Here is a 27,874-nt window from a genome sequence, read left to right as displayed (position 1 = left end):
CCAAAATTAATTAAAAAAATAAATAAATAAAGGCCGGCCCCGGGGCATGAGGTCCCCGGGGCCAATAAGGCCTCAGGAGGGGGGCCACGCAGCCCGCTCCATAAAAAAAACAAAAGAAAATGTGGCCATGCCCTGGGGGATGGGGTCCCCGAGACCGGAATTGGCCATGGGAGGGGGGCCCACGCGGCCCCCTTCACATTCATTTAAAAAATTATTTTTTTTTAAAGGAGTCAGGACCTGGGGGATGGGGTCCCCAGGACCCAAAAAAAGGGAAAAGAAGGGGGGCCACAAAGCCCCCCTTCTAAAAAAAAAAAACGCGTTCGTGCTGGAGGCCCCGCCCCCTCCCAGCAACACTCTGCAAACTCTCCCTGTGGCGCGCTTTAACTTGGGGAATTAATTCCCCTTCAATACTGGGCTGCGTTGCAGAGAGGTGGTCCAGGCCACGCCCCCTTTTACACCTCTCTGCAGCGCAGCTCTGTGGCGCTTACTGGAGGTACATGGTGAGCTAGTTGGACCCCAGGGACCCTCAGGATTCAAGGGGACTTAATCCCCCAACTTAAAATGCGCTACGGGCGTGTTTGCACAGTGGTGAAGGGAGGGGGCAGGGCCTGAGATGACATATGTGCAAACACGTCCTGTGGCGCGTTTTAAGTTAGGGAATTAATTCCCCTTCAATCCTGAGGGCCCCTGGGGGCCAACTAGCCCACCAGGTGCCTCCAATAAGCGCCACAGGCCTGCGTTGCAGAGAGATGGTCCAGGCCACGCCCCTTTTTACACCTCTCTGCAATGCAGCTCTGTGGCGCTTACTGGAGGTACCTAGTGGGCTAGTTGGACCCCAGGGACCCTCAGGATTCAGGGGGACTTAATCCCCCAACTTATAATGTGCTAGGGGACGTGTTTGCAGAGTGGTGGAGAAAGGGGGCATGGCCTTTGTCTACCTCTCTCCAATCCTACTGCATGGGGCTTACTTGAGGGAAAAGGTAGGCTAGTTGGCCCCTAATGGACCCCCAGCAGTGAAGGGGACTTCATTCCCCATCCAAGAGCGTGCCAGGAAGCGCGTTTGTGGAGTGGTGGGCTAAGTGGGCATGGCCTGGTACGAGTACTTAGCAATGCTGCTGTGTGCGACTGACTGGAGGTAATAGTTTGGGAAGTTGGCCCCAAAGGATGTCCTTGGGGGCCAACTACCCCTCTTGTTACCTCCAGTAAGTCCCACACAGTGGGATTGCTAAGACGTCTTTGGAGGCCATGGCCCCCTTTCTCTACCACTCTGCAAACGTGCCTCATGGCAGATTACGGGATGGGGGATGAAGTCCAATTTAGTCCTGAGGGAGTTTGGGGGCCAAGAATCCCTGCTGGTACCTCCTGTAAGTCCGACGCAGCGGAATTCCTGAGCATTGGTTGGACGCCCAGCACCCTTTCTCCAAAACTCTGCAAACGCGACTACTAGTTAAAGTAGCATATTTCTGCAACTCTGACTTAGAGGTAGTTTTAATCCCCCTGCCCTATTATGTACTAGGACCTTACAGAGGAGTTAATTCCTGTGTTAATTGCCAGAGGAAACGTTGCTTTTCGATAAAGAAAAAAACAGCGGAAGAGAGTTGCACCATATTTGGCAAAAAGTTAGAACTTTACATAGAAAGCATGCTTTTCTGTGATTTAGTGTGAACCTGTGAGCCTTTTTTGAGAAATTAGCGTTTAAAAAGATACTCAGGATGAGCTTGAAAGAGTTAAAAAGTTTAAGTTAGGAATATCTGGATGGCTAATTCAGCGGTAGTCCTGTGGTAATGAATATTAAAAAAATTGGGGCTTCTGATTGGTTGAAGGGCTTTTTTCTCCCATCAGTCATTTTGATAAACTACTGGACTGGGACCGGTCCTGTGGTGCTGAACAATCTGATTGGCTGGCTGTATCTTAGAAGAAAATGTTGTGGACGCTATTACAGGTTTTAGGGAATCAATCACTGTACCCGATTTTCTTTTTTATAAAGCCAGTGCAAGTGGAACTTGTGGGGGGGATATAGAAGGGGCCCCCAGAAAAACGTACTGTGTTCCAGTGCAAGCTTCCCTAGGGGCCCAGGCCCTGCAGCAAACCACCCACTCCGCATGGTCAAAGGGTTGGCAGCCTGTGCGAGGTTGGATGCAAGGCCTGTCTGGAGGCCGAAGACTGTGCCCAGCGGTGGTTTGGGCTCTATGGAGATTGGGTGCAGGGCGTGGCCAGAGGCAAGGCCCTGTGGCCAACAGCCTGTTGTGTGCATCTGAAGGTAGTGTGCAGTAGGGGAGTTGAACCAAAACCCTTCACTAAAAAACAAGGGTTAAAGTGTTGTTATGGCTAAATATAGTAATAAGATCTTACAAAAAAAAAATGAAATTGACTGAAAAAGACAAAGGTTAAAGTGATGTTATAGTTAGGTGTTGTAATGAAATAAATAACCCAAAATAAAATACTGGAATTCGCCAGTTATAATTTACTGATATAACTATAAAGGGCACCTCTGCCATGCACTGCTTATGACCTCACATATTACATACATCATGACATGTTTAATGACCTTATCGATGGTGTCACTGATGACATGTCAAATGAGTAAATATAATTCTGCGAGGTTATGACAAAATTGGACCCCCTGGGTTAGAACCATAATCTACAATATGAAGACGATAGAGCATTGTCATCGAGCTATTCAAAGGTTAAAAAATGGTATGAAAAGGGCAGTTCCTATACACGCAATAATGTAGTCTCTGGACAAACACTGACACATACCAACATGTGATATGTACATAATCCAAATGTGGCTGGATTATGATAATTCCATGGCTCTATGCATCTCCCTCTTTTGTTTATTACTGTGGCCCGGAGGCTTCGAGATCACAGGGTTAGTCTGCTTTATAAGATCCTGAGCTGTTGCTCTGCCTTTAGGGTCCAGGGGAAGTTAGAGAGGTCTGGTGCCCCTTACCTCTCAACCTCAACCTGTGAGAAGACCTACTGGCAAAGTCTCCGTCTGATTGGTCACACGAGTCACATCTCCAATCCTCTCCTGTGATGCTTGCAGGGCACCATTATGCAGCATGAGATGCTGCCCAACCAGCAGAAAGATAATGCTCTTCTTTCGCGGCCCAAGCACTGAGCCCAGGCCTTCTTAACGATGATGTCAATGAAGAGAGCTGGAGTTGCATTGTATGGAAACTACCAGAAGATCTCTTAGGAAGCCTTGCCCTTCTTATGCAGCATTGTCCCTTTAAAGATGGCCGCCACATGGTATCAACTCACCAGTGTCCACAACTGGCAACCCGTGCTAGAGAACCACAGCTGCTCAAACGGCAGCCACTGCACCTCCAGCGGCGGCTGCCATAAACAAAGAGTGGTGAGGCGGGTGGGGTCGCGCGGGGGGGAGGGATGAAAAAAACAACTTTTTTTTATTAAACGTATCTTTTGCCACTGGCCGCCTCCAGAGTCGCGTCTTGCCACACTGCATCTCCTCTTCCTGCCTGGTCCCGCCGGCCCCTGGGACAGACTCTCTGTCCAATCCCTGTGCAAGAACATCGTTTTATTTTGCAATTGCTGGCTCTGAGCCAGGCAGTGGGCGACGTTCCTCCGCCATTGCAGATGAGCCGCCACTGTGCACCTCCTCACCCCAGATCTAGGCCTTGGAAGTGGAGAAAGCACAAGTGATCAATGGTATAAGGTTCTCTGTAGTCCTTCCCTATTGAGGGCCACCATGAATGAGAGACGCGCTGCAGGGCTGTTATGAGATTGTTTTTTTAATTAAAGCCCATAGAGCAGCCTTCACTCAAGGAACTCTTCCAAGGGATGAATGATAACCCAGCGAGTTTCGTCCCTCGGCAGAGTAGGCTATATTGTGGGGCGCCTCGTGGGGCGAGGTCAGTCAATTACAAGTCAGAATTGCTCATTCGTGTTGAAAACGGACGTCACAGCACCGTTGAACTTGGGGTACCAAAGTAAAATGTGGATGTCCAATGTTTTTCTCTGCCTCTCTGTTTTGTTTCCATGTGTGTGCCTAGAATGCACTGACTGCCCCCACGCGCTGCTTAGAAACTCGCTCTGATGAAGGTCAGCATTCCATGTCTGTATTAATCACCTGGGAAACTGGCGAAACGAACTGACTAACATAACCTCAAACACCTGTGAAAGTCTCTCTTAACAATGCACATCTGTAACAAGTCAACCCCAACGCAAACCAGCTGAAGCCCACCCCCAAAAGTGGCGCCTACTTACGATGAGGTTGTGCCTGCATTGTATTTCTAGTTTTTATTTATGTGTAAAAATACATTCCTTGCAAATGTTAATATTGAAATGAGCCCTGATTGCAGTTCTAACCACTTTGCAATAGAAGCACTGGCCTTGGTAAGGTGATGAGCTCGTGGCTTTCGCGCCGCCCGAACCCTGGCGGCCATATTCTTGCAGTAAAAATGTAAAGCATAAAAGGTTGCTCTAGCGTGTAATAGTAAAACGACGCTGCTTATGCTTCCCAGCAGGCACTTGTACATAGAATCCTTTTTGTAGTTTTAATGCACGTCACAGTAACACATGACTCTTATTGGCGCAAAGAAAATGTGCTATAGGCCTTGCGCGATTGTAACTCGGAGATATGGTGGAAACGCACCCGGGTGACAGAAATAAAATAAAACTAATAGTCAGTTTCGTAGCAAGGGTGACATGGGCCCCAGTGCAAGCTTAGAAAATGGGCCCCTACAGACCGCTGTTAGATAGTAAAAATAAAGGGGCAGATTTACAAGGACTGGCGCATCCCTGCATATTAGCAGGGATGCGCAAGTAAAGATGCAACACACAGGAATACCCTTGCGCCACCAAGGATTCGTCGCATTTATAATGCGACGCACCGTGGCGCAAGGATAGTCAGATGCGTGTCTCACCTTGTGTCGTACGGGCGGCGCATTGCTGGAGTCGTGTCGCAAGCCAGACGCAACTTCAGCAATGCCCAGGGGCACCCTATCCCTCACATGCTACGTCACTCCTTACGCCTGCTTCAAGGAGGCGTAAGGTTTTGACGCAGCGGGGACAGAAGTGACGCAACGGTGTCGTAAAAATGTCGCATGGGGCTGGTAAATCTGCCCCAAAAGGTTAAAAATAGGCCCAGGAGGACTGATGACTCTCAACACCGCTGCTGCACAACAAGGAAAACACAACACCAAGGAGCTTTACCCTGCCAACGAGAAGAGACAACATCTATTGACTCGTTCGCTCCCTCTAGAGACCTGTGCAAAATGTAGACTACAGAGGCCGTATTAAACAAGTGCCCCGGGGGCGCAACGGGCGTTTGCGCCTGCTTTACGCGCCCGGGGGCTCTTTGGTATTACAGAAGGGGCCGCACACGTTTGTGCAGCCCCTTATGTGATACAGATATTACTGACGCACATAAAGCACCAGCGCTATCTTCAGAGGGTATTCCCTCATTTGCATGAAGGCGTGCCCCATGCAAATGAGGGAATCCCTTTGCCTCTACGCCCACACCGTATTACAAACATGGGAACAGAGGCAAAGAAGCTCTCAGGAGGTGCATTGACAGCGCCCTGATGGCAGCCCTCTGTAGGGGGTGAAGGGGTCCCATGGACCCCCCAGACATTCCCTTGCAGGTGGGTGCACTCACTGACTGCACCAGCCAGCAAGGGGATCTCCAATCCCCCTTAAAAGTGCAGGCGGGTGCCGCCTGCACTGTGAAAACACCGAGCTTCTTCAAAGCAGCCGCTCTGTTTTTCACATGAATGTGCTACCTTGGGGCAGCGCGGGCACACGGATGCCCTGGGGGTAGTTTATTCATTATAATACGGCGTATTTTCCTTAATTGTGCCAGGTGAACTTTTTAAAAGGTGCACCCAGCGCCACGAAGGCAAATGTGCAACATGTATAATACAGCCCCAGGTGTCATGTCACTTAATGAAATCTTTCACGTGTTTCTTGTTTAACAAGTCGGCATCGATGGCAGGTACAACCAGCGCACTCTGAGTCAGATGTTAGAAGCAGCTTCACATATGAATAAGATCTCACGAGTATCTAACAACAATCTGCGTATAGGTGAGGCCACTAGTGCGTGAGCTAATTCTGGCATTGGACTGACTGTCTCAAACCGCTCCAAGAGATTGTACTAATGAATATCGAGAATATGAATATTGTGCTGCATAAATATTGTGGACAAAATATCGAAGACCAAAATCTTGAGAGGTAAGTACATGCAGAGGAACTATAGATTTATAATTCCTGACTCCATCTTTGATACTCAGTGGCCCACCCTCTAGAATCTTTTCAAAGGTACGGCGGGTTAACCTGTGGGTTAGTTTGGTCTCAGCATTTGTGCAACTGTGTATTGTTTAGGGTTGGCACTGGTGTAAGCACAAACATATGTACGTACCAGCTGCTCACACCAGTCTAAACCCCGTAGGCTGCTGTCACAGCACCCACAAAAATCTGTACACTACAACGTTTAAAGTTCTTTCCTAAAGAACAGCTGACTCTGAGCCTGCCGTAGTACTTTCAGAAGGTTGAGACCTTTCTTAGCAAAGAGAAGAGAATTCAGCTCAGTTTGGTTTCGGTCCTTCCACCTCTTGTCCAATCAGGAACACAGTATGACAAAAATCCAGTATTTCGAAGAAAACCTGCCTTTAGGGAATTATATAGGATACAACGAGACTCCGTTGTAATCACTTGTCTGGAAAAAAGACTTGTTTTCTAGAGTCCCCTCACTCCCCAGGGTTGCCCCTAGGTGGCATTTTTCATCATTGGGGTTCCTCTCAATCCTCTGTGGATTGAAGCGTGCTGCGACTTGCGAGATACGTAGGAGCACTTTTTTGTAGTGCCGTGATGTGGAGTGGGTGGAAAAGAAAATGTAAAAATACCTAACTGGTAGGCCACTTTTTTATTCCCGCTCTTAGTTGGCATGGTTAAAAATCAGGGGTTGTCACTGAGAGAAAACCTGACCTTAATGAGTCCGGTTGTCTCAGTAATGTGTTTGTGTCAACATGTTTTGAGCTGTTCCCCTAATAGCTCTTCTTCAGGACTCCACGGGGTCCAGCCCCATGTGTACCACTCCTAGTGAATCCTATATGGAGGATGCAAAATGTGCACACTTAATGAGCATGCATTGTATACATACGGTTCTAGTAATTAATCTGTATCTGTGATCAGAAAAAGGATACATTAAAAACAACGACCTATCGGCCAGGCTGCCAGGCCACATATGCTTAGTTGTGCATACAGCCTATCAATACCTTCAAATATATATAGCACCCGTAAATGGTGCGTGCTCATATGGTCTATCTTGTGTGCTCTCATAGTGTGTCATAGACATGCCACACACTGTAAATGGGTGAAAACATTTGTAAAATAACAATCGTGAGACAAGACACCACGTGACAGTACAACATAAAACATAGAAGACGTAATCTCTGTGACATACTTTTGATGATGCTAAATTATTGCATCATGGTCAAAGCTTGATTTAATTAAGACTCCCTGTTTTGCGTTTTTACTGATTTTTACAGATAAATACAGACAAATACAGACAGAAAACATTTACTTTCTTGTCTGTATTTATTTCTAAATGTGGATAAAAACGGAAATTAGGTTGCTTTTTGAGTAATTGTAAATACTGTCTGTCATGACTGCCAGGCCAATAGCTGTGTGGATTGATAAGTAAGAGGGTTAAAAAAGAAAGGAATTTTAGTGAAGAGGCTTTAACAGCAGTAGATTTGCACTAGGTTGATAATGAAATTTGCATATTTTCATATAAATGCATTGGTTTATCTTCAGCGGGTGTTCACAGCATTGAAACCTGGCAGGCACTCAAGCATGAGTGCATAGTTATTGGTTAAATAAATGTGGAAATAGATTAATTTCAGCTTCATTTTTCCACAAAACCCAAAATAAATATGGATAAATACAGGTAAAATGCCAACAAAAAAAATATCATAAAACCGGGAGCCCTATTTTTATTGTATCTTTTTTCTGATTACAGATACAGATTAATTACTAGAACTGTATGCATACAGTGCATGCTCATTAAGTGTGCACATTTTGCATCCTCAATATAGGATTCACTAGGAGTGGTACACACGGGGCTGGACCCCGTGGAGTCCTGAAGAAGAGCATGTCACCTAGGGGCAAACCTGGTGGATGAGGGGTCTCTAGAAAAAAAGTATTTTTACTAGACAAGTGATTACAATGGAGTCTCGTTGTATCCTATCTAATTTCCTAAAGGCAGGTTTTCTTCAAAATACTTGATTTTTTTATACTACGTAACTAATAGGAGGATAAACCGAGCAGCTAACTCTGCCTCCCTCTTTACTTTGGTAACAATCAGGAACACGTACATGGACAGAACCAGGGGGTCCCCATGCTTTGCTGTTCTTTTCCTGTGCAGTGCTACTGGGCAGCACATATTACTCCGTGACGAAGGGAAAAGTTAGTTGAACACTTCAATAGCAAGAGACCTGCGTCTGACACTAGACACTATTGCTCCCATCAGAACTAACCCCTCCAGCACATTATCTCCTTCTGTACCTTGGTTATCTGAGGCTCTTAAAGCGGAAAACTCGTGTGTAAAAGGCTTGAACGGCGCTGGAGGAGGGTTTATGATAACGAGGATAAAATAATTTACCTAGCCACGCTAAAATGCAACCACTCCTCTATCTGAAAAGCGCAGAAAACCTTTTTTGCTGCTTCTAATTCTGAAGCAGCTAATAAGTCACGAGAACTTTTTAAAATTGTAAAAATATTTCACTCTCCTACGGCCACAGAAATCGCTCCTACTCCCTCGATGGATCTTTGTCAAGACTTCTTGAACTTTTTCTACGAGAAGGTTCAAAACCTTTTTACATTTTCTGCTTCAACTTCATCTAGTGTGGTCACCCCGGTCTCTACTTCTTCTGGCCCACTGCTCACGAGATTGGCCCCTATTTCCTTGGCTGATTCAGCGTTTGAATTAGTAAGGTGTAAACCGGGATTTCCATTAGATCCCTGTCCTCCTGCCTTCTTAAAGCTAGCAGCCGGCGAGGTTAATCCTACTATTAACATGCTGATGAATAAATCACTGGAAGTGGGTGAGGTTCCACTTGGTTGGAAACGTTCTTAGCAATTTTAGGCCCGTTTCTCTTCTCCCCATATTAGCTCAACTTTTGGAGAAAAGGGTCAATAAACAGTTGTTAAATTTTGTAGAATCAAATTCTCTTTTGCATGATTCACAATCGGGTTTTCGGTCGGGCTACTAAACTGAGTCCACTATGCGTGAGGTATCTGATCTTATCAAGGAAAAACTCGATCAGAGCTCTCCTGTGTTGCTTATGTTGCTGAATCTGCCTTCTGGCTTTGACACTGTCTCTCATGTCATCTTACTTGATAGCATTGAAAGAATTGGTGTCAGAGGCCAAGCTCTGCATAGGTTGAAATCCTTCCTCTCGGATCGTTCCCAAGCAGTCTTTCTTCCTCTTTCACCTCCTCCTCCAAACCTCTGGTATGTGGCGTCCTCTAGGGCTCGGCACTTAACCCTACTCTTCTAAATATCTATCTGGAGCCTATCACCAAATTGGTGAAAACATGGGGGGTACGGGTGATCTCGTATGCGGATGACACCCAGCTCTTTTTAGCTTTCCATGAACATACTCCTTCATCGCTAAGCTCTTTTAACCCCTTCAGCGCAGCGCGGATTACCGCGTTGTGCTGAAGGGTTCGTGCACGGGCGGGCCCGTGACGGAGCGGTGCCGTCATCCGCACAGCGCGACCGACGCGCATGACGGAACCGCTCCGTCACAAGCATTGAAAGGGTTAAGCAGTGTTTGAAAGATTTGTTGGTTTGGATGGAGGGCAACTACCTTAATCTAAACTCAGATAAAACTGAGGTTCTGTTTTTTGGCACGAAGTTCGTTCCAGATGCTAGTTTGTGGTGGCCAACTGAATTAGGTGCTGTCCGGGCCCCCACTTCGATTGCCAGAAACCTTGGGGTAAAATTTGATTCCCATCTCACTTTTTAATCTCAAATCAGATCTCTCTCTGCCTCCTGATTTCCTACGCTCAGATCTCTTAAAAGAATGCTCCTCCTTATTCTGGTGGACTCTAGAAAAACGCTTGTCCACGCTTTGGCTATGGCTAAGTTGGGCTATGCCAATAGTTTCTATTTACGTCTCCCGACTTTCCTTATTCAACGGCTTCAATGCATCCAGAATTCTTCCCCTCGCCTCATTCTGAAGATTCCCTCTCGTTCATCTATTTCTCCTCATTTGTGGCATCTTCACCGGCTTCCCTTAATTAATTTTTATTTTTAGAGCCTACACCCATAACGAACCTCTATATCTGAGGTGGAGATTTAGACCTTACTCCCAGTCCAGAGCTTCGAGGTCCAACAATCTGAAGCTTCTATATGTTCCACGCATATGTAAAGCCAGACGAGTCGGTCGTTCCTTTACTTACCTGGCTACGCTGCAGCCCTTCGGAATCAGTTTTTAGAAGGAATCTCAAAACTTTCCTGTTCGATATCTCTCTTATGGCTATGTCATTGCCACTGTTTCTTTATCTCTACTGGGCTGTCGGCTAGCACCAGGACACCTCCTCGAAGGTAGCTGTGCGCTTTACAAATGCCATGAATTGAACTGAATGGAATTGAATTGAAATTGAATTGAATCCCTACCAAGACAAATTGTGTGATCCTCGGCAAATCACTTTTCTCCCTTTCTGTGAGTGCAGACATGTCATTCATTTTGCATTGTAGGCTTTATATATAAATTAACGAAGGGAAGCCCGAGGCAAAAGACAGCATATGCAGGAAGGCAGCATGTAGGAGTCATCAGTACGCGACTTGCTGCTTTACAGGTCTTGTTTGAAAATTCTGCGTGTGTCTGAATTCTTTTCATTATATTTGAGACTTAAATGGTGAAAAGAGATTGATGTGTAAAACTAGAAGCTTTATTACTATTATTTCCATTTTTTTATAAGTAGATAAGATTTTAGTTGATGTATTTTTTTCTGGAAAAGCAGCTCCAAAGAAGCGGCTTTTGTTTATGACTGACACTTCCTGTTACTTCATATTTGCTTGGTGTGAGATGAAATGGAGTTTCCAATTTTAACTTTGTTTAAAATACTTTAGAAAAGGAAACAATGAGGGATACAAATCTGTGGCCCTGTAATGCTGCCTACCCGACACTGATACATTTCCTGGCGGGAGACCAGCAACCCTCCTGCAAGAACAAAATCCATCACAAAAATGACATGCTTCATTACTTTCAATGAACTTTGCTCACTTCTTAAAAAACCTGAGCATTTGTACAGAGTTTCTGCACATTGGAGGAGTCACTGCTGACAGCTTTAATATACTCCAGTGACATTTGCCACCTGTCAGTACTTCAAAATGTTGACAGAAATAAGGAAATCAGTTTGCCAAAGTTCACCTGAGAGCATTGAAGCTATGTGAGAACAGATAAACAGACAATATGCAGCCTTCACTAGGGCACAGAAGTAGTGCTTGACCAATAGGGATTCAGGAATGATTTGGCCGTGGGTCTCTATCTCTCTCTCTCTCTCTCTCTCTCTCTCTCTCTCTCTCTCTCTCTCTCTCCCCTTCTCTCTCTCGCTGCAGAATGCAGCACAAATAGAAGAAGGAAAAACAAGGAGAAATAAAGGTATCTTTCCTTGTTGCACCTCCTTTACGCCTTGGGGAGGCGTAGGAATCTAACATATTCCCACGTTTAGAAAACCTTGTAGATTTGGGACTGCGTCAGGTTCCATGGATGTTGCCGAGAAACACTCACAGCAACACCTATGTAACGCCCCTTTCATGCAGATTAATGCATGAAATTGGGCCATATTTACAAGGTCATGAAAAGCCACGCAGGGTGGCTTTACATGCTCTTGTAAATATGGGTAGGCATACTGCTCCGCTGGTGTGCCCAAAAAAGTGACACACCGGTGGCGCATTGGGCTTGTAAATAAGCCCAAAGTGTGCGGTGCGTGCAGAATAAGTGCATGTGCTGGGTGTATGTATACCTGGGATTGCTAGAATGCATGAGGAGTGCAGTGCGTGCAGCATGAGTGCATGTGCTGGATGTATGTGCCTGTGGGTGGGTGATGTAGTGTTAGGCACTATGTGCATGTTAAATGCAAGTGCTGGTTGTATATGCACCTCAGATTGGTACAGTAGATGAAGGATATAGTACAGTGTGTATGCTGTATACATACGTACGTGTTCCTATGGATGGTACAATAATTGAAGGGCCCTGGACTCTATTTGGGAGACCCAGGCCTGCATGATGAAACACGAATTGGAGTTAGAGAGATCCCCCAGTCAGATTTGTGGGATGCTGCATTTCTGTAAGCTGGGTGGGGCACACACTGGGGAGGGAAGGACCAGGCCTTCCCTGTACACTTCAGAAGGTGCTCTGTGATTCAGAGAGAGGTCACAAGGAAGGGGATTGGGCACATATTAGGAAGGAGATGGGGCTGATAAGGGTAGGCCTGGGAGACTGGGCTAACCTCTTGATACACATATCACTATGACTGACATTCAGGGGTGAACTCTGGTCACTATCACGGTCTGTGTTGTGGGATTATGAGCTTCAGAGACATCCCTGCTGCAAAGGACTGGTTTACAAGAGGAATAGGGAGCAGAGGAGTATGCACTTCATTAGTAGCAGAACCCCAACATAAACCTTCAAAGACTCAGAGACCCTAAATCACATTTGGTGTCTGGAAATGGACTGTAAGAAGGGGAGGTTGAGATCCAGAAAATTGCCATCTGCCAAGTGGCCAGACAGGCTTTGTGAGGAGGGCAAGCTCTGCAAAACTTCTGCGTGTGCCCAGGACTGGGGGCCAAGGCCTGCTAGTATCCCTGCTGGTATCCCTGCTTGGATTCCCTGGGACATCTCCTAGTGAATCCAAAACCCTCTGCCCTTGGAGGCTGGAGCACCAGTTCCTGCCTGCGTGCCAAGTCCAGTGTGCCCTGTGAAGAAGAGAAGAGCATTGTAGGAAGCAAGGTCCAGTAGGCAGTCCTGTCGAGTGGACTCCCTATTTGAGGTTCAAGGAGACTATTGCTGTTCCAATGTGGTCACTTCCTGTGTGCAGCACCGTGTCGGCGACTCCATATACAAGGAGATTTCTGCAGCGAAGATAGCCGAAGTAAAGACTGCCATGCTGTATGGACCGAATCCTTGTGCAGTAGCAGTACCGCGACACTGTATGTCAGGAGAGGCCTCTGTGGACAAGACTGCCGTGTGGTAATGGCCGAAGCTTTACGCGATAGCAGTGCTTCATCCATGGTGTCCAGGAGAAGCTGCTGTGGATAACTTTGCCATGTTGATCAGGCCAAAGCCTGTGGACAGTGAAGGTGGTGACCCGTGGGTCACTGGGAGTAGCAAGGACTGTGGCTGGTTCGACCCAACTGGATGAGTGAGGGTGCCATTGGAGCACCCAAGTGGCACCAAGAACAGGATCGTTTGGCTTTCCCCCATCGGGAGTGTGTGAACTCTTAACCCACAGAAGAAAGCCACAGGAAACCTTCAATTGCTGCAGGAGCACAACCTTGAAGGAGAGAGCCTTCACCAGCAGAGTGCAGCCTCTGAGTACGCATGTGAGCAACTCACCAGACTGGGACTAGAGCTACTGCAAGCGCCCGTGGATGGGGCGGACTCCAGAACGCCTAACATTTCACTTCTGCCAGAGTGAGTAAGACTTGTTTGGGCCTGACGTCTCAGGGAGAACTTGGTGCTAAAACGGAGCGCCTGTGCAATGGAACACTATTGACTTTACATCAGAGTTGTAGTGGGCTCTTGAGACTTGGACCACTAGTGGGGCATACTCTGGATGTTACCATTAGTGAATGGGGAATAACCACAATCACTAAAGCGATGAGTGAGTGGGACAGGGAACCGGCAGAGAGACACTAGAGCCCCGACATCAGGGTAGGACTGTTTACATTGTGTGTCCATATCATATTCTTCCTTTCTGTGGGTAGCATTAGAAATTAAACACTTATCTCTTGTTATAAAAATGAGTATTTGGCTAGACAATTATTTATTGCTGCTGCTCGATGCATTTTGAGTTGTGAGCTGTGTTCACTAATCTGTATCACACCTCTCCCTGAGGGATTCTTGAACTGCTCAACAAAGCTTACTACTGGGAGTCAAGTGACTGAGCAACTTCTGGAGTATACGGAGAGCCACATTGTACTCTCTAACTGCCACTCAAATCCAGACCATCGGGAGTCAGGGTATCAAACCAGTGCATGGACTGCTGTGCATTAGCAGAAGGTCTGCATGGGTCATCTGGTGAGGCCAAAAAAATAAATTACAAATTCAGGCTCACAACGCGATGAAATTCTTATAAACAAAGAAAAAGGAGTACAAGTCAGTGAAAGATCTGAGAATTCGTGCAGTTGATCAAAGACAGCACTAGTGAAAATAAGAGGAAACTACCTCTTCTCTCTAGATTAAAAACAACATCATGACATCTCAGTAGTGTCTGATCCACCTGAGACACTTTTCTCTGCCTGGGGGATATTCTCCCTGTGTTTTACCGCGTAGTGGATACAAAGACCATCAGGAGTTTCTGGGTGGACTTGGTTGATGTAGTTTGTTGATGTCTAATGCTCAGGAATTGACTGCTTTATAGGAGAAAAAGTCTACAGCACTTGTAGAGTCGAATATCGAACAGCCACACTAGGATGAAACGAATGAGATGGGTGGTCAGGAAAAATATGAATTAAACGCGGGTTCGCGGTGGCATCTCTGTGTGTGGTCCTCACCTGTGCAGAATGCGCAATAAGCCTCTTCTGCTCTGTTGCTAAAAATATAAATTAAATGATTGCACTTATGCAAATCGCATCCAAGTCTAGATTGGGAGTTCTGCCTCAGTGAATTTGCAGATGCTGCAGTCAGCCTAGCTCGGTCTCGCGCCTGTGTTTACAGAGATGCATAAATACTGCGGCCCATAATTGCTTCTCGTGCTATTGATCGTGTGTTGCAGTTCAATTGCACAAAAAGCTGTCAGCAGTGGAAGCATATTTGGGGCTTGTTAACATTCTGGCCTTCCTCGGGGCGTGGCCTGTGTCAGAATCCATGCATGCTCCCTGTAAATTCATCAGTAACAGCAGAATGGCCACAGGGACAGCAAAAAGACAGCCATTTTCCACCATTCCTATGCAAAGCAATCCACTATGGGGTGCTTTTGTAAACAGTTTTCTTTCTCCTGGACGCCTGCGATGCACGTGCGCTCTTAACAGCTGCAGACACTGAATGGACAGACGTCATACGTTATTAGGCTTTGAATGGAGGCCAGAGCCACAGCGAAAAGATTACAGTACACACAATTCACACAAAAATGAAGTCCTGGCTCTTCCATTCGAAGATGCGAGTTGCCGATGAACTCAACGCCATGTTGCCTGGCAATGGGTGACGGGTGTAAGTACATGACGCACACTAAGGCCTTGTTGACATCAGATAGCTATTGAAATCATTGATGTATTTCCAGCTGTGATGCAGAAGGATAATGGGTGCCTAAAAGGTTATCATCTGTAAAGAAGCAGAGGTGAAAACAACATCAAACCCTCTGTAAGTAAAGGGAGCTCCCAGCTGAATCTCTTCCTAACCCCCTCCTTGGCCGGTGGGCCTCCCAGGCAAATGTATCGATTAGGAAGAGGTTGCCGGAGGGGGAGGAGCTGTCAGCTCCCTGCCTCCCTGGGATTCACCCGGGCTTCCTGTCACTCCCACAGGATACCATGGTCCAGATTTACTAACGGTTTGCATTGGTTTTGTGTTGCTTTCGTAACACAAACCCAACACAAGGTTTTATGCTGGTATTTACTATGCAACGCAAATCAGGATTTGCAGTTTCTCAAAGTAACCCAAAGTTGCGCTATGTGCTGCTTTGGGTCAAGGGGAAATTCCATGGGTGGTACATAGGTGTACACATGCAAGTGCCTATAGGTTTTGATGCAAATCGCTATATAAAAATATGTGGACAGGGGTTTGAACCTAAATCCTATGCTTTCTCTATGTTTTTAGTTCTCCTTTTTTTTTTCGACTTTGCATGTGCGCTGCATTATCCAGCAGAAACTCTTGCACCATGGCGCAAGGTGTGTGCATTGGCGCAAGGCAGCCTAAAGTGTGGACGTGCATGTAGAGAGAAGAGCAGTGTTCTGCTCTCTCTGTTTCCCATAATGCAGCACAGCAACTCTAGTTGGTGCACTGCGCCGTGTGAATCTTTCATAAATCTAGGCCCATGTTATTAACCCCAACACCAGACAGACAGACAGACACACTCTTACACATACTTCCCCTTCCACCTGAATGTCAGGCCAACAACACCCTTGAGGTTGGCTACCCCATTGTGTGACACAAGCATTCTTGGGCAGATCATTTTATTGGCAAGAAGTCTCCCTCAGTGCTACTATCTGCTCACTCCTCTCTTTTCTACTCCAGCTGGCTTGACCTCTTTACAACCGGTCAGCAAGTTCACTTCCATACAGGAGAATGTGCACCAGTGTGAATAGTGCAAGAACAGCAGGGTTTCTTTCAAATGGTTTATTACTTATTAACCCCCAAGTCGAGTCTATCCTCCTCCACACTTGTTCCAAATGAAGCTTTCTGAAACACCAAATACTTATTTCTATATCAACTATGATTTTACATTTCTATATAAGTTGTCTCAATGCAGTTAATAGGGACAGCATATGAGGGCCCAGATTGACTGTTCTATAGTGGGGGGTTTCTTTCATGATGTCATGCAGTGCTTTTTACCCCTGGAGGTTCATATAGCGCAAACTTGACCCGAAGGTATTAGGCATCAGAGCGCTTTACATGAGCACCAGTTGCGTAACACGAGGACGCATTCATTTTTGTTAGTCATGGGGAGGTTTAGGTATTTTCCCAGAATCACAGGAAGTTGAGCGTCATTGCCGAGACTCGAACCCGGTTCCCCAGATTTGAGATCGACCGCTCTAGCTGTTGAACCACATCCTCTCCCCACGGAAAGTGGAGCAAACTGAAGCAATGAATAATTCTTGGGCAAAAAATATAGGGGCAGATTTTCACCTCTTGCGCCATTTCTGTGTCACTTTTCCCATGTTAAAAGTGACGCAAAAGTGGCGTAAGGGGCTTGTAAATCTGCCCCATATTTTGCATTGAAAAGTTTGTGCGAGTGCAGCACAAAAAGGCTCTAATTTGGCGACAGCCAACCCCTTCCATTATTAATGCAAAGAGGATGCACCGGATAACGAGCCGCACAAACATCTATAGATTATCACACAAACCCAAATCTCCCAATCAAACCCTTGCCTTGGGATCTCAGCCTTAGATGATGCTCACAGTTTCTCAGCCATGCAACATCTTCTGGGAACCTTCACTCTGGCAACCAATATTGATAAAAAACACACGCATCATCTATGAAAGAACCTCACTAGTTTTCAATAACTACATCTAAGGGTACTGCCACCCTTTTTTTATTCCTTCACAAAATGCTTGTAGGGACATGGAGGGACACCTCTGCTGGCGTACCAGTGGCTGTATGACAAAATATTGACACAAAACATCACGGTACAAAGATATCTTTGTTGAGAGGAAAAAAAAAATGTATATATATATATATATATATATATATATGTGTGTTTGTGTGTATATATGCATATATATATGATCAAGGTCCTTCCTGGACCGAAACGCGTAATGGCCGACATTAAACAGCTATTGTAAGCACAGAAAATTGGGTCTGAGTCTTCTTGCCGAGCAAAGGATAATCGCCTTTGGTGAAGAGCAGTTATTTTGATACATACACACATATATATGTATATATGTGTGTAATACCTAGTGATGGTCGCCACTTGGTAGTTATAGTTCGGTCTGCTTTTCCATAGACGGGGCGTTTTTTTGTTTACTAATAACTTTGGCCCCGTCTGACGCATCTAGAGTAAGAGTTTGGATTTTAAGACTCCCATGAGGGTGACATTCCCATAGTTGATTGGGGAGATGACTAGGGCTTGTACGAACAGTCGGACATCTGTTGTTATATGGAAGGGAGTGAGTATTCTTTACGCAAAGCAGTGCTACTCCAGCAGATTTTACAGTGGGGTCAATATGTTAGGACATGAACAGAAATGATCTATTCAGAAGTTAAGGGACTTCACTTCATCTTCTAGGTGTGGGTTGAAACCATCTGATTTTGCTTCAATTAGTGATTATTTGTACTAATAAATTTATAACATAACACAATATAACACAACACAACGTCATTAAGCCTGGTAATTTCACCAAAGCATCCAAGAACCTAATCTTAACCCCTTATAAAATGCAAATAACTATTGGCCCGATTTCGAGTCTGGAGGTATTTGACCGCCAGATCCGCGGGGGCGGTCCTACTACCGCCATATTAAGAGGCACTTTTTGAGTCATCCACTGCTCTGCCAGCTGCGCCAGGGAACCGCCATTCCCTGGCGGTGGTGCAGCGGACAGGGCTATTTATTATTCAAGGCTGGACCACCGCAGTCTGCCGAGCATGTTTCAAGTTGACCCACCGCCAGCCTTTTCATGGCGGGCTTACCTCCATGTAAAGGCTGGTGGTGGGGAAACAAAACACGCCTACAGGGCCCTCAAACTCCCGCAGCCATTGGGATGCATTCAGGGGAGCACAACATGTGCCCCCTGTTTGCATGCACCCCAAGTTCCAGCACAGCATGGACTTCACAGTCCATGCCTTTCTGGAACGTCATGTGCGTTCCCATTGCAGTGCCCTTTTTCTGGGCACCACTGTGAGAACGGCAAAAGAAATTATAGGCGAGGTGGAGGTGTAAACTCCACATGGAGGGTTTGTGAGTAGCATTTTGTAGAACCTTTGTAGTATTACCGTAGTACAACCAAACAATACTACAGAATATAGTTAGTGAATGGGCCGAATATGGCAGTCTGGAGTGACATCTTTGCCAGTGCAGATTAGGACTGCCTGGCCATGCTTAATCTTCAGCCTCTATGCACCACATCCAACCGTCTGTCTGTTTTGACAGCTTTACCAAGAAAGTCTAGAACTGCCTCTATTACACGCATCAGACACATTTCACACACTAGACTTTCCGACAGGATCTAAATGCAATGGATGCATCAGACACCAGACTGAACTGGTTGAGGTCACTCATCGGGAATACGTGCGAAGAGTGAAATTTGTGGCTTCCCATCAGAAGCTGCTGTCGCCACCTGCGAAGCGCCCTCCTCATTGTTGCTCTTCTGTTGATATTTTGGTCCTCAATGTTCTAGTCACGATATTGTAGCTACTCAAAATCCCTTCCGCGATATAGGGACCCACACCCAGGCCCAGTCCTGAAAACAGCAATCCCAGGTCTCTAGGGTTTGACCAAGAGTGGGAAACAACCTTTACAACGCAGTCATTACATCACACTACTTTTACAATGTAGTCATTACAACGCAACATCCTTTACATCGCATGTCATTACAAAGCAGCCATTGCATCACATGTCACTGCAACGCATGTCATTACAACGCATGCCACTACAACGCAGGCCTTACATCGCATGTCATTACAATGCATACCATTACAACGCATAGTACCCCATACGCTATCCAACACTTACCCTACTGTTGCACTCACTGGAGTTAGAATAGTAATTTTTACCCCTACACTATCCAACACTTACCCTACTGTTGCACTCACTGGAGTTAGAATAGTAATTTTTACCCATACACTATCCAACACTTACCTTAAATACAATGTAATGGTATGCGTTGTAATGGTATGTGTTGTAATGGTATAATGCAATGTAATGGAATGCGTTGTAAATGTGGTTTCTAAAAATACGCTGTAATAGCATGCGATGTAAAATAATGCGTTGTACTGGATGTTGCGATGTAAAAATTGCGTTGTAAAGGCATGCGTTGTAAATGTTTGCATTGTAACGTCATACATTCATCTGTAGGATGGATTAAGCCACGCCCTATTTACAACACTAAGTTGGCATTACCGAGCTAATTGTTAGCAAGGCAGCTTGTCGTTTCTGCTGCGCTGCACACGACACTGTTGTTATGTGTTATTCATTTTAGAAATGCTGACTCGACTTTGCCTTACAGGATAACAAACTGTTGTTTCACATTCTTAACAGTGAAATGTGCCCTTGGTCTGTACATCATGTAAAGAACGAGTCTGGGTCACTAGAAGGTACAGAGTGTTGTGATTAGATTGATCGTACCACTTTTTAGACATATCGGGCCCGATTCACAGAACTAACTTAAGACAAAATCCTAAACTTACTACCATTTTGGTATTCACAGAAGGCACTTACACATTTTGGTATTCACAGAAGGCACTTACTCATTTCGGTATTCACAGAAGTTAGGAGTCCTAACTTTAGGACTCCTAAATGCCTTCTGTGAATGCCGAAAGTCTTAAAATTAGGATTTTTCGCAGTTTAGTAGTAGTATAGTTAGGACTCCTAACTTTAGGACTCCTAAATGCCTTCTGTGAATACCGAAAGTCTTAAAATTAGGATTTTTCTCAATTTAGCAGTCCTAAATTTAGGACTCCTAACTTTAGGACTCCTAAATGCCTTCTGTGAATACCGAAAGCCTTAAAATTAGGATTTTTCTCAGTTTAGTAGTAGTATAGTTAGGACTCCTAACTTTAGGACTCCTAAATGCCTTCTGTGAATACCGAAAGTCTTAAAATTAGGATTTTTCTCAATTTAGTAGTCCTAAGTTTAGACTTAGGACTACTAAATTGAGAAAAATCCTAATTTTAAGACTTTCGGTATTCACAGAAGGCATTTAGGAGTCCTAAAGTTAGGAGTCCTAACTATACTACTACTAAACTGAGAAAAATCCTAATTTTAAGGCTTTCGGTATTCACAGAAGGCATTTAGGAGTCCTAAAGTTAGGACTCCTAACTTCTGTGAATACCGAAATGAGTAAGTGCCTTCTGTGAATACCAAAATGAGTAAGTGCCTTCTGTGAATACCAAAATGGTAGTAAGTTTAGGATTTTGTCTTAAGTTAGTTGTGTGAATCGGGCCCATCATACATGCAGCTGCCAATAACTGAAGGACAAGTGCCTTTAATATTGCAGAACAGTTTGGTTTTACATTCATTCGAACAGAAGAGCTGATGCATGAGAGAGCTAGCTGATCCTTTGATGTGATTCTACTAAGCTGATCTATACGGTATGGGGTCCCCCCTGTTAGCCTAAGAGACCTTCTATTAGTCTAATAATAATGTATTAGATTCTAGAGAAAGGAGTGTGGCTGTATACCACTGTCATTATTAGTATGATTGCTCCTTTCATTTTGTATGGTATTGTAACAATGCTTATGGTTCTGATCTGTATCATTTGTCTGCTAGTGTTAGCCAAAGTACTGCATCCCAGGACGCGAGGTTTATAAAATAAACTCTTTTAACTTTACCGTGTCTGTATTATTCTGTTGTGGACTAACAAATAGATACGAACAGGTATTTCGGATTCCCACCACTCCTGAGAAATATCTAAGTCGCTTGTTCTGGTTTGTCTATACATTGGGACCGCCTAGCTAGATCTAGGCTAACGAATGGGATACTAAGCTAGTCGGATAAGGGGTTCTTGGTTCTGAGGGGAGTTTCTGGTACACCACAATTCTCTGAGGTCCTGGTCTCCTGCGCATAGTTCTGTGCATAAGCAGAATCCCTGCAACATGGCGCACCTAACGTTTGGTCTTATGATCTGAGACGCCTTAGTAGTACTTGTGTTAGTCCACAATCACCCTCACTCTCGTTTCCGGATAACGGGAGTGATGGTTTAGCCTACCTAGGGTTTTGACTAAAGGTTCTTTCAAGCTTGATAATTATAAAGGTTACAAACATTTGAGCCCAAGTGCTACTGTAAATATCGTTGTTGCTCTTAAGTGTGTCCGTATGGCGGTCAATATTCCCGCTCATAGTAGGGTTCCTCTGCGCACTCATTTGAGGGCTTATGGGGTACCTGATGACGGGATTGCCGTGGTCTTTGTGGTAAGTGCTGATGCCACCTACCCTTATGAGTTGTTTTACTCTTGGGTGACCTTTGAGGAGGTGGATGCGAACGATAAATTGTTCCACGAATATACAGCCACGCCTGTGCCTGTGGTTTATGCCCCATATAGGACGCTAGAAATACCTATTTCTGCTTGGCAGCATACAATTTGGTTTAATGGCGCCCTCCCCCATGAGGCCGTACCGCCGAGAATGGGCCCGTTGTCCATTGCAGGGGCCACTTGGCCGGTACTGGCCGGATATACACCACACCCCCGCTACCTAACGGTGGGAGTGGGTGAATTACGAACGCTACACACAGCCCTGATTACGGTCCATAGGGCTTTAGTGCAGTATGTGTCACGCACAGTACAGGTGGGAGCACCTGCGGTTGCTGGGCACGGGGCTGACCACCATCACGCGGTGGTGATAAGCCCTGTTATGGTTAATGCGGTTGTCGGCAAGTGCCCCCTAAGTAAGGATGAATTTCCTTACTGGCTTGCAGAAAAATTTGATCAATTGGAAGCCATGTTTCCAAACACTACTCCTGTGGATAAACACAGGATACTCACCATTACTTTGCCAAAGGACCTGGTCCCTGATATTATTGATTGTGACAATTGGGGCAAAGTCTTTGCTGCGACCTATTCGAAGTGCTACGGCACTCCGTCTATGTCTGTACTACCCTCCGTCATCAAGAAAGTCCAAGACAATCATGGTGCGGGTACCACATGCAAAACTCCCTATAAAGACACGCAATACTTTGATGACAGTCCTGGCATCAGCACTCCTTTGTGGCCACACCCACAGAAAACGTGTGCACGAATCCACTGCAACCAAGATGTACTTGTACGCAGTATCAGAGGTAAAAGGACCGCAGTGATCTAAATAAACACACGCAAGTGGTTGATTAGATATATGCAGCTGCGTTGGAGGTGGACGCGCAACAGAAGAAGGGTTAATCTGTTGGCAAATGCCACAACGAAGTACATAAGCCCGCGCTTGTTTATACAAACCGTACCACCAGTAACGTTGCTGCAAAAGATACACAGTCGCCGACACTCCAGCATGCGCAGACGCAACACCTTCGTGGGCAGCTGTTATCAAAGCTGGACTGCAGTCCGCGTTGGGAATCAATCTATCACCAACGTCGTTAATCCTCACTAACGGGACGTTATCAGGACTTAAGTGATAATGGTATCGAGAAGGGAAACCTCTAGGGAAGTTCGTCCCAGTCTCAGAAGCAGCAATAGCTGCCAAGATGTCAGCATCAATCTTAGATTTTGATCTTGTAAGCGCCGCTACTAAATATGTCGCCACTGCGGTTTTTGCTGCCTCGTCAGCCAAACTGTTACCGACAGCATGGACACCAACTCGTTGGTGACCAAGAGTGTGAATTACATTCACAAGTGGCAGACTCCCTTTAAGCTCTGCCACCCGAGCCCAAAGCGTTTTATGCTTCACTGTGCCACCTTTGGAATCACGAAAACCATTCACAATCCAAAAAAGCAAATTGTCGTTGCAAGATTGAACACAATAGTAAGAATCACTCACTATAAGAGTAGTGACCCTGTGATCAGCAAACTCAAGTGCAAGCACTAGAGCATGAAGCTCCGCCAACTGAGCGGTACAATCACCCAATGACTGCGTATGCACTGCATCAGATTGGAACTCTCCATTTACGAAAGTACCGACTACAATTGCGCAAGCCGCTGAATAAGCGTGCTTTGATCCAGTTGCGGGTTGCGCCGACCCATCAGTGTATATGACACAATGGTATTCCTCGATGGGGCGCAATGACAGAGGAGCAGGATGAACGAATTCATACTCCAAACTCTCTGGAGTCTGCAACGCCGCGTCAAAGATGTATGCGACGTCAGGCGAAGCTAAGGAGGTCGCCCATTGTATCCACCTTGGATGCAAAGCCTTAGAATTTGGTACACTAGCTTTAGTGACTGCTTCGAGAGCAGGAAACGGTGTTACCACTAGCATGTGCTTTCCTTGTGATAGCGCTCGTTCTTTCAGGATCGCCATCTGAACTGCTGTCAAGACTCCCTTACATCTGGCTGGTGCTGATTTGTATTTTTTTATATTTTTATTTTTTTATTCGTGACAATTGGCTTTGTGGTAGTGTTTTTTGGACTTATCAATGGACACTACCTGAATGAACCTTCTACAATTCGATTAATTGATGGAACTTTGGCCCCCCATTCCTCATCACACATCATGAAAAGAGACCAGACTTTTGTGAACATCACCGCCTGGCCTGTACGTGATGGGATTGCTTGGGATGCAGTGAACTTTCAAATTCATGGTCCCACCGAAGTTATTAATGTGCCAACTGTTTTTCGTGTTTCTATGGGTGATGTAGTTAAACAAAACATCCGATCAGATGATTGGGATGTACAAGCAATAGAAGCACTGTTTTCTGATTTAAAATATTATGCTGCATTTGATGCTGAAGATCTGTATTTAAATACTGCAAACTACGATGAACAATTTTGTTTTCAACATTATGGCACACATTTCCTACACAGAGCAAATACTTTTCGAAATTTTGTTTAATTTCACTCAATGGGAACATTGTCCTGTCCCTATGCCTGGCAGCTCTGCCACTTTATTGAAAAAATTCACATACTTTTCGGATTTTAGTGTGTCGAACCCTGCTTCTTTTTATTTTAAGGTGGCGGTAGAACCCGCTTCTAAGGTTAGATTGACACACACCAAATTATTATATTCCAAATCCTTTATGGATGAATTGGCTATTGGAGGTTACGACCTATGGAAATCTACTATCGATCTTAAATTGGTTTGGGGAACTAAACCGTGGCAGGTACAAGGAACAGAAGCTTTGCATCGTGCCTGTCTTATTCCAAACCATATATTATTTTTGAATTCGTCTATTTTCCAGACCACCTGTTTTGGATTGGCTATATCTAAAAAATTAATTTCCCCCTCGATCCCGGATCTGGGTGCTTATCCTGGTTGGGAGAATCACTCAGATCTGTCCCTTACTATGTTGCAGTCCCTTGTTTCCAACGGCACCTTCAATATTTCAACATTGAATCCTGAAGGTTGGTTGGTTTGGCAAACAAGCTCAGATTCCTGTCAACGTCGGTTTCTGGATTTGGCTCCAGGGTATACGCAACTTAGGGTTGACCCTCGTTTTACATCTTCACACACAGTGACTACCTACTCTGTAGGTAAGTTATGTCAGTCGTGGCTGCAACATTCCACGTTAGCTTCAGTTAAGCTTCATTTATCACGATTAAATGACAAAATAGATTTGAATGATTTTATTAAGGGTAATGCAAGTGGCAGGTACAAAAGATGGGTTTATGCTATTTACAATGAAATTTGGAAATTGTCGCAAATTGAAGCTGCTTCTAGATTACGTGCTATTGACCAGGCCAATATGGAAAAAGTATTGGCTGTGATAGATAATAGTATTAATACTTTGTCTTCTAGAATTTATACATTAGATAATATTGTTTCTTCTGTCGTAGACATTGTGCAAGATGATGTATCTGTGTTGTATCATGGCCAAAATCAGTTGCGTTCAATTATGCAGTTTGCATGGACATTGCAAACGTTAAAGGCAGGGAAAGTCCCTTGGGATTACATGAATATTTCATCGTTGTTCCTTCCTTTTAATTTGACAGCAAAACAGCAGTTCATGTCCATGAAAGACGCAACTTACGCATTGCTGCACATTGAAAAATTAGAACCTTTACCTTTCTCTGTTGCTGAGTTAAATTCCGCCGTGTGGCTTAAACACGGATTGGTCACGTTACCTTTTAGTCTGTTTAAATTTAGTTCGTGCATGAAGCATTATGCCATTGGCAGATATGAACAACTTGGTGATGCATTCCTGCACGAAGTTTGGTCACTTCCGTTCACTTACAGATGCGTAAGGGATGGCAAGGAGGTTTACTTAAAAGGTGAAGAATGCACTTCCGCTCCTGATCATTCTGTGGTTTGTAGACATATACAATTACATGGCGCTTGCAATATACACGCTCCTAATTTGGCTTGTGTCCTAAAAGGGATTCCAATGCCAGTTATAACGTCTTCTTTTAAGCTGCTTGCCAACGGTAGTTATTTGCTTTTAAATAGTGAAGCTTGCTGTGGGAGGCTAGTGGGTATTCCTTACATAGTCACTGTTTCGCAAAAAGTGGTTTGCTGTAATAACGTCCTTTTCCCACCTCCGCAAGGCCGACTCGATATATCTATCTGGCCGGCGATTCCAACCTTGAACGCAGAGTTCAATAGGATGAGCAGAATAAGGGCTCTTTTGTCTAAGAAGGAAGTTGCGTTGACTTCGTCCCGTGAAACATTTCTTCTTAATGTGGCGAACACACGCACTGAGGTACAAGCTCTTTTAAATACTGACCTCCCCCTCCATTTTGGAACTTTGATTCAAACTATCTTTAATGCTTCGTCTACGAGTGGCCTTGTTCATTTTTTTAAAATTGTGGGCTCGGGCCTCGTGACATCTTTCCAAACGTTTTTTGGTGTGATCCCCGCATTTTTACATTCTATTTTTTCGAGTGTCTTCGGAGGGTTTCCCTTGCTCCTCGCTCTGGTGGCTGGGATCCTCTTGTTGATCTGCGCACTTCGTTATGGCTGCACACCAGGAGTTGCAAGACAGCATGCTCCGCCTGCTCCATCTTCGTAGCCGGATGCTTGAATACTACGGCTCTTTACCTCTGGCGATCTTAAGCGTCAAGTATGGATTGTCCTTCCGGTTTCCCTTTTTTACTTGTGTGCAACCTGTCTTTCATTGCCTAGATTGTCCCTTCCAGTGGGCTCTGGACTTGTGCCTGTCAAACTTGGCGTCACCTGACCCGGATTTTGATGAACTAATGTGTCCCTTAGTGGCTCATGATTTTGATTGTTCTGGTGTAGGGTTTATGGCTTTGGGTGCTACACAAGGAGTCCTTGGTAACTGGGATATCGGAGAGGCCGCTATTGAATTCCTTGAAAGGAGTTATATCGAGGATGCTGACAGTTGTCCTATTGTGGTGCTGGATGCTCCAATAATTGATGAACACGTGTGTTCCTTTACCTTGCTGAATTGGATGGCAGATACTTTTTGCGGAACGCTCCAATGATTTCCTCTTGGAAGCTGTTGCAACTTACGGTGCATATACCTTTATGGATTGACTGATTGACATTGTCAAGCCAGGGTGCATCCAGGGCTGTTAATTTTTCATCGAAATTGTTTACTGAATATTTTAACATCGTTTTTTCTTTTTAAAGATTTTTTTCTTTTTTTCATTCTCGGACTTTACACTTACCTTGTATGGACTTATTGTTCATGCCCTTGGTTCCGTTCTATATCACTTGAACTCTGCGTTCTTGATAAGTGTACCCCTATTGGTTAGTGCTCCGATCATGGGGGGGTGTTGGATGGATTAAGCCACGCCCTATTTACAACACTAAGTTAGCATAACCGAGCTAATTGTTAGCAAGCCAGCTTGTCGTTTCTGCTGCGCTGCACACGACACTGTTGTTATGTGTAGGAAGGTGGATATCTGACTATGGTTACCCCCAAATTTTTGCCTAGTGTCTAGCTGGTTTTTCGACTTAGTTGGCCTGAGATCCTGCTATTCAGGATCTCAGCCTGGCTGTTCTCTCTTTAAAATGGACTCCATGTACCCTAGGTACATACCCAATTGGTTGGATCACCCTGTCAGCCCCTGTACCAGTGTACACTAGGTACCCAGGGCATTGGTGTACCCAAGGCCTGCCAGGGGCTGAAGCATGTATTATGCCACCCCAGGCTTGGCCTAACAATCTGACACAACTGGCTGATCACTCAGCTGGGGTAAGTTGGTGTAATCACCTCTTACTTAGGTGTAGTATACCTATACCTAACCTTAAATGGGA

This window comes from Triturus cristatus, chromosome 9 (genome assembly GCF_964204655.1).
Source record: "Triturus cristatus chromosome 9, aTriCri1.1, whole genome shotgun sequence".
NCBI lineage: Eukaryota > Metazoa > Chordata > Amphibia > Caudata > Salamandridae > Triturus > Triturus cristatus.
The sequence above is the reverse complement of the archived record's forward strand: the minus strand, read 5'-3'. Positions refer to the sequence as shown.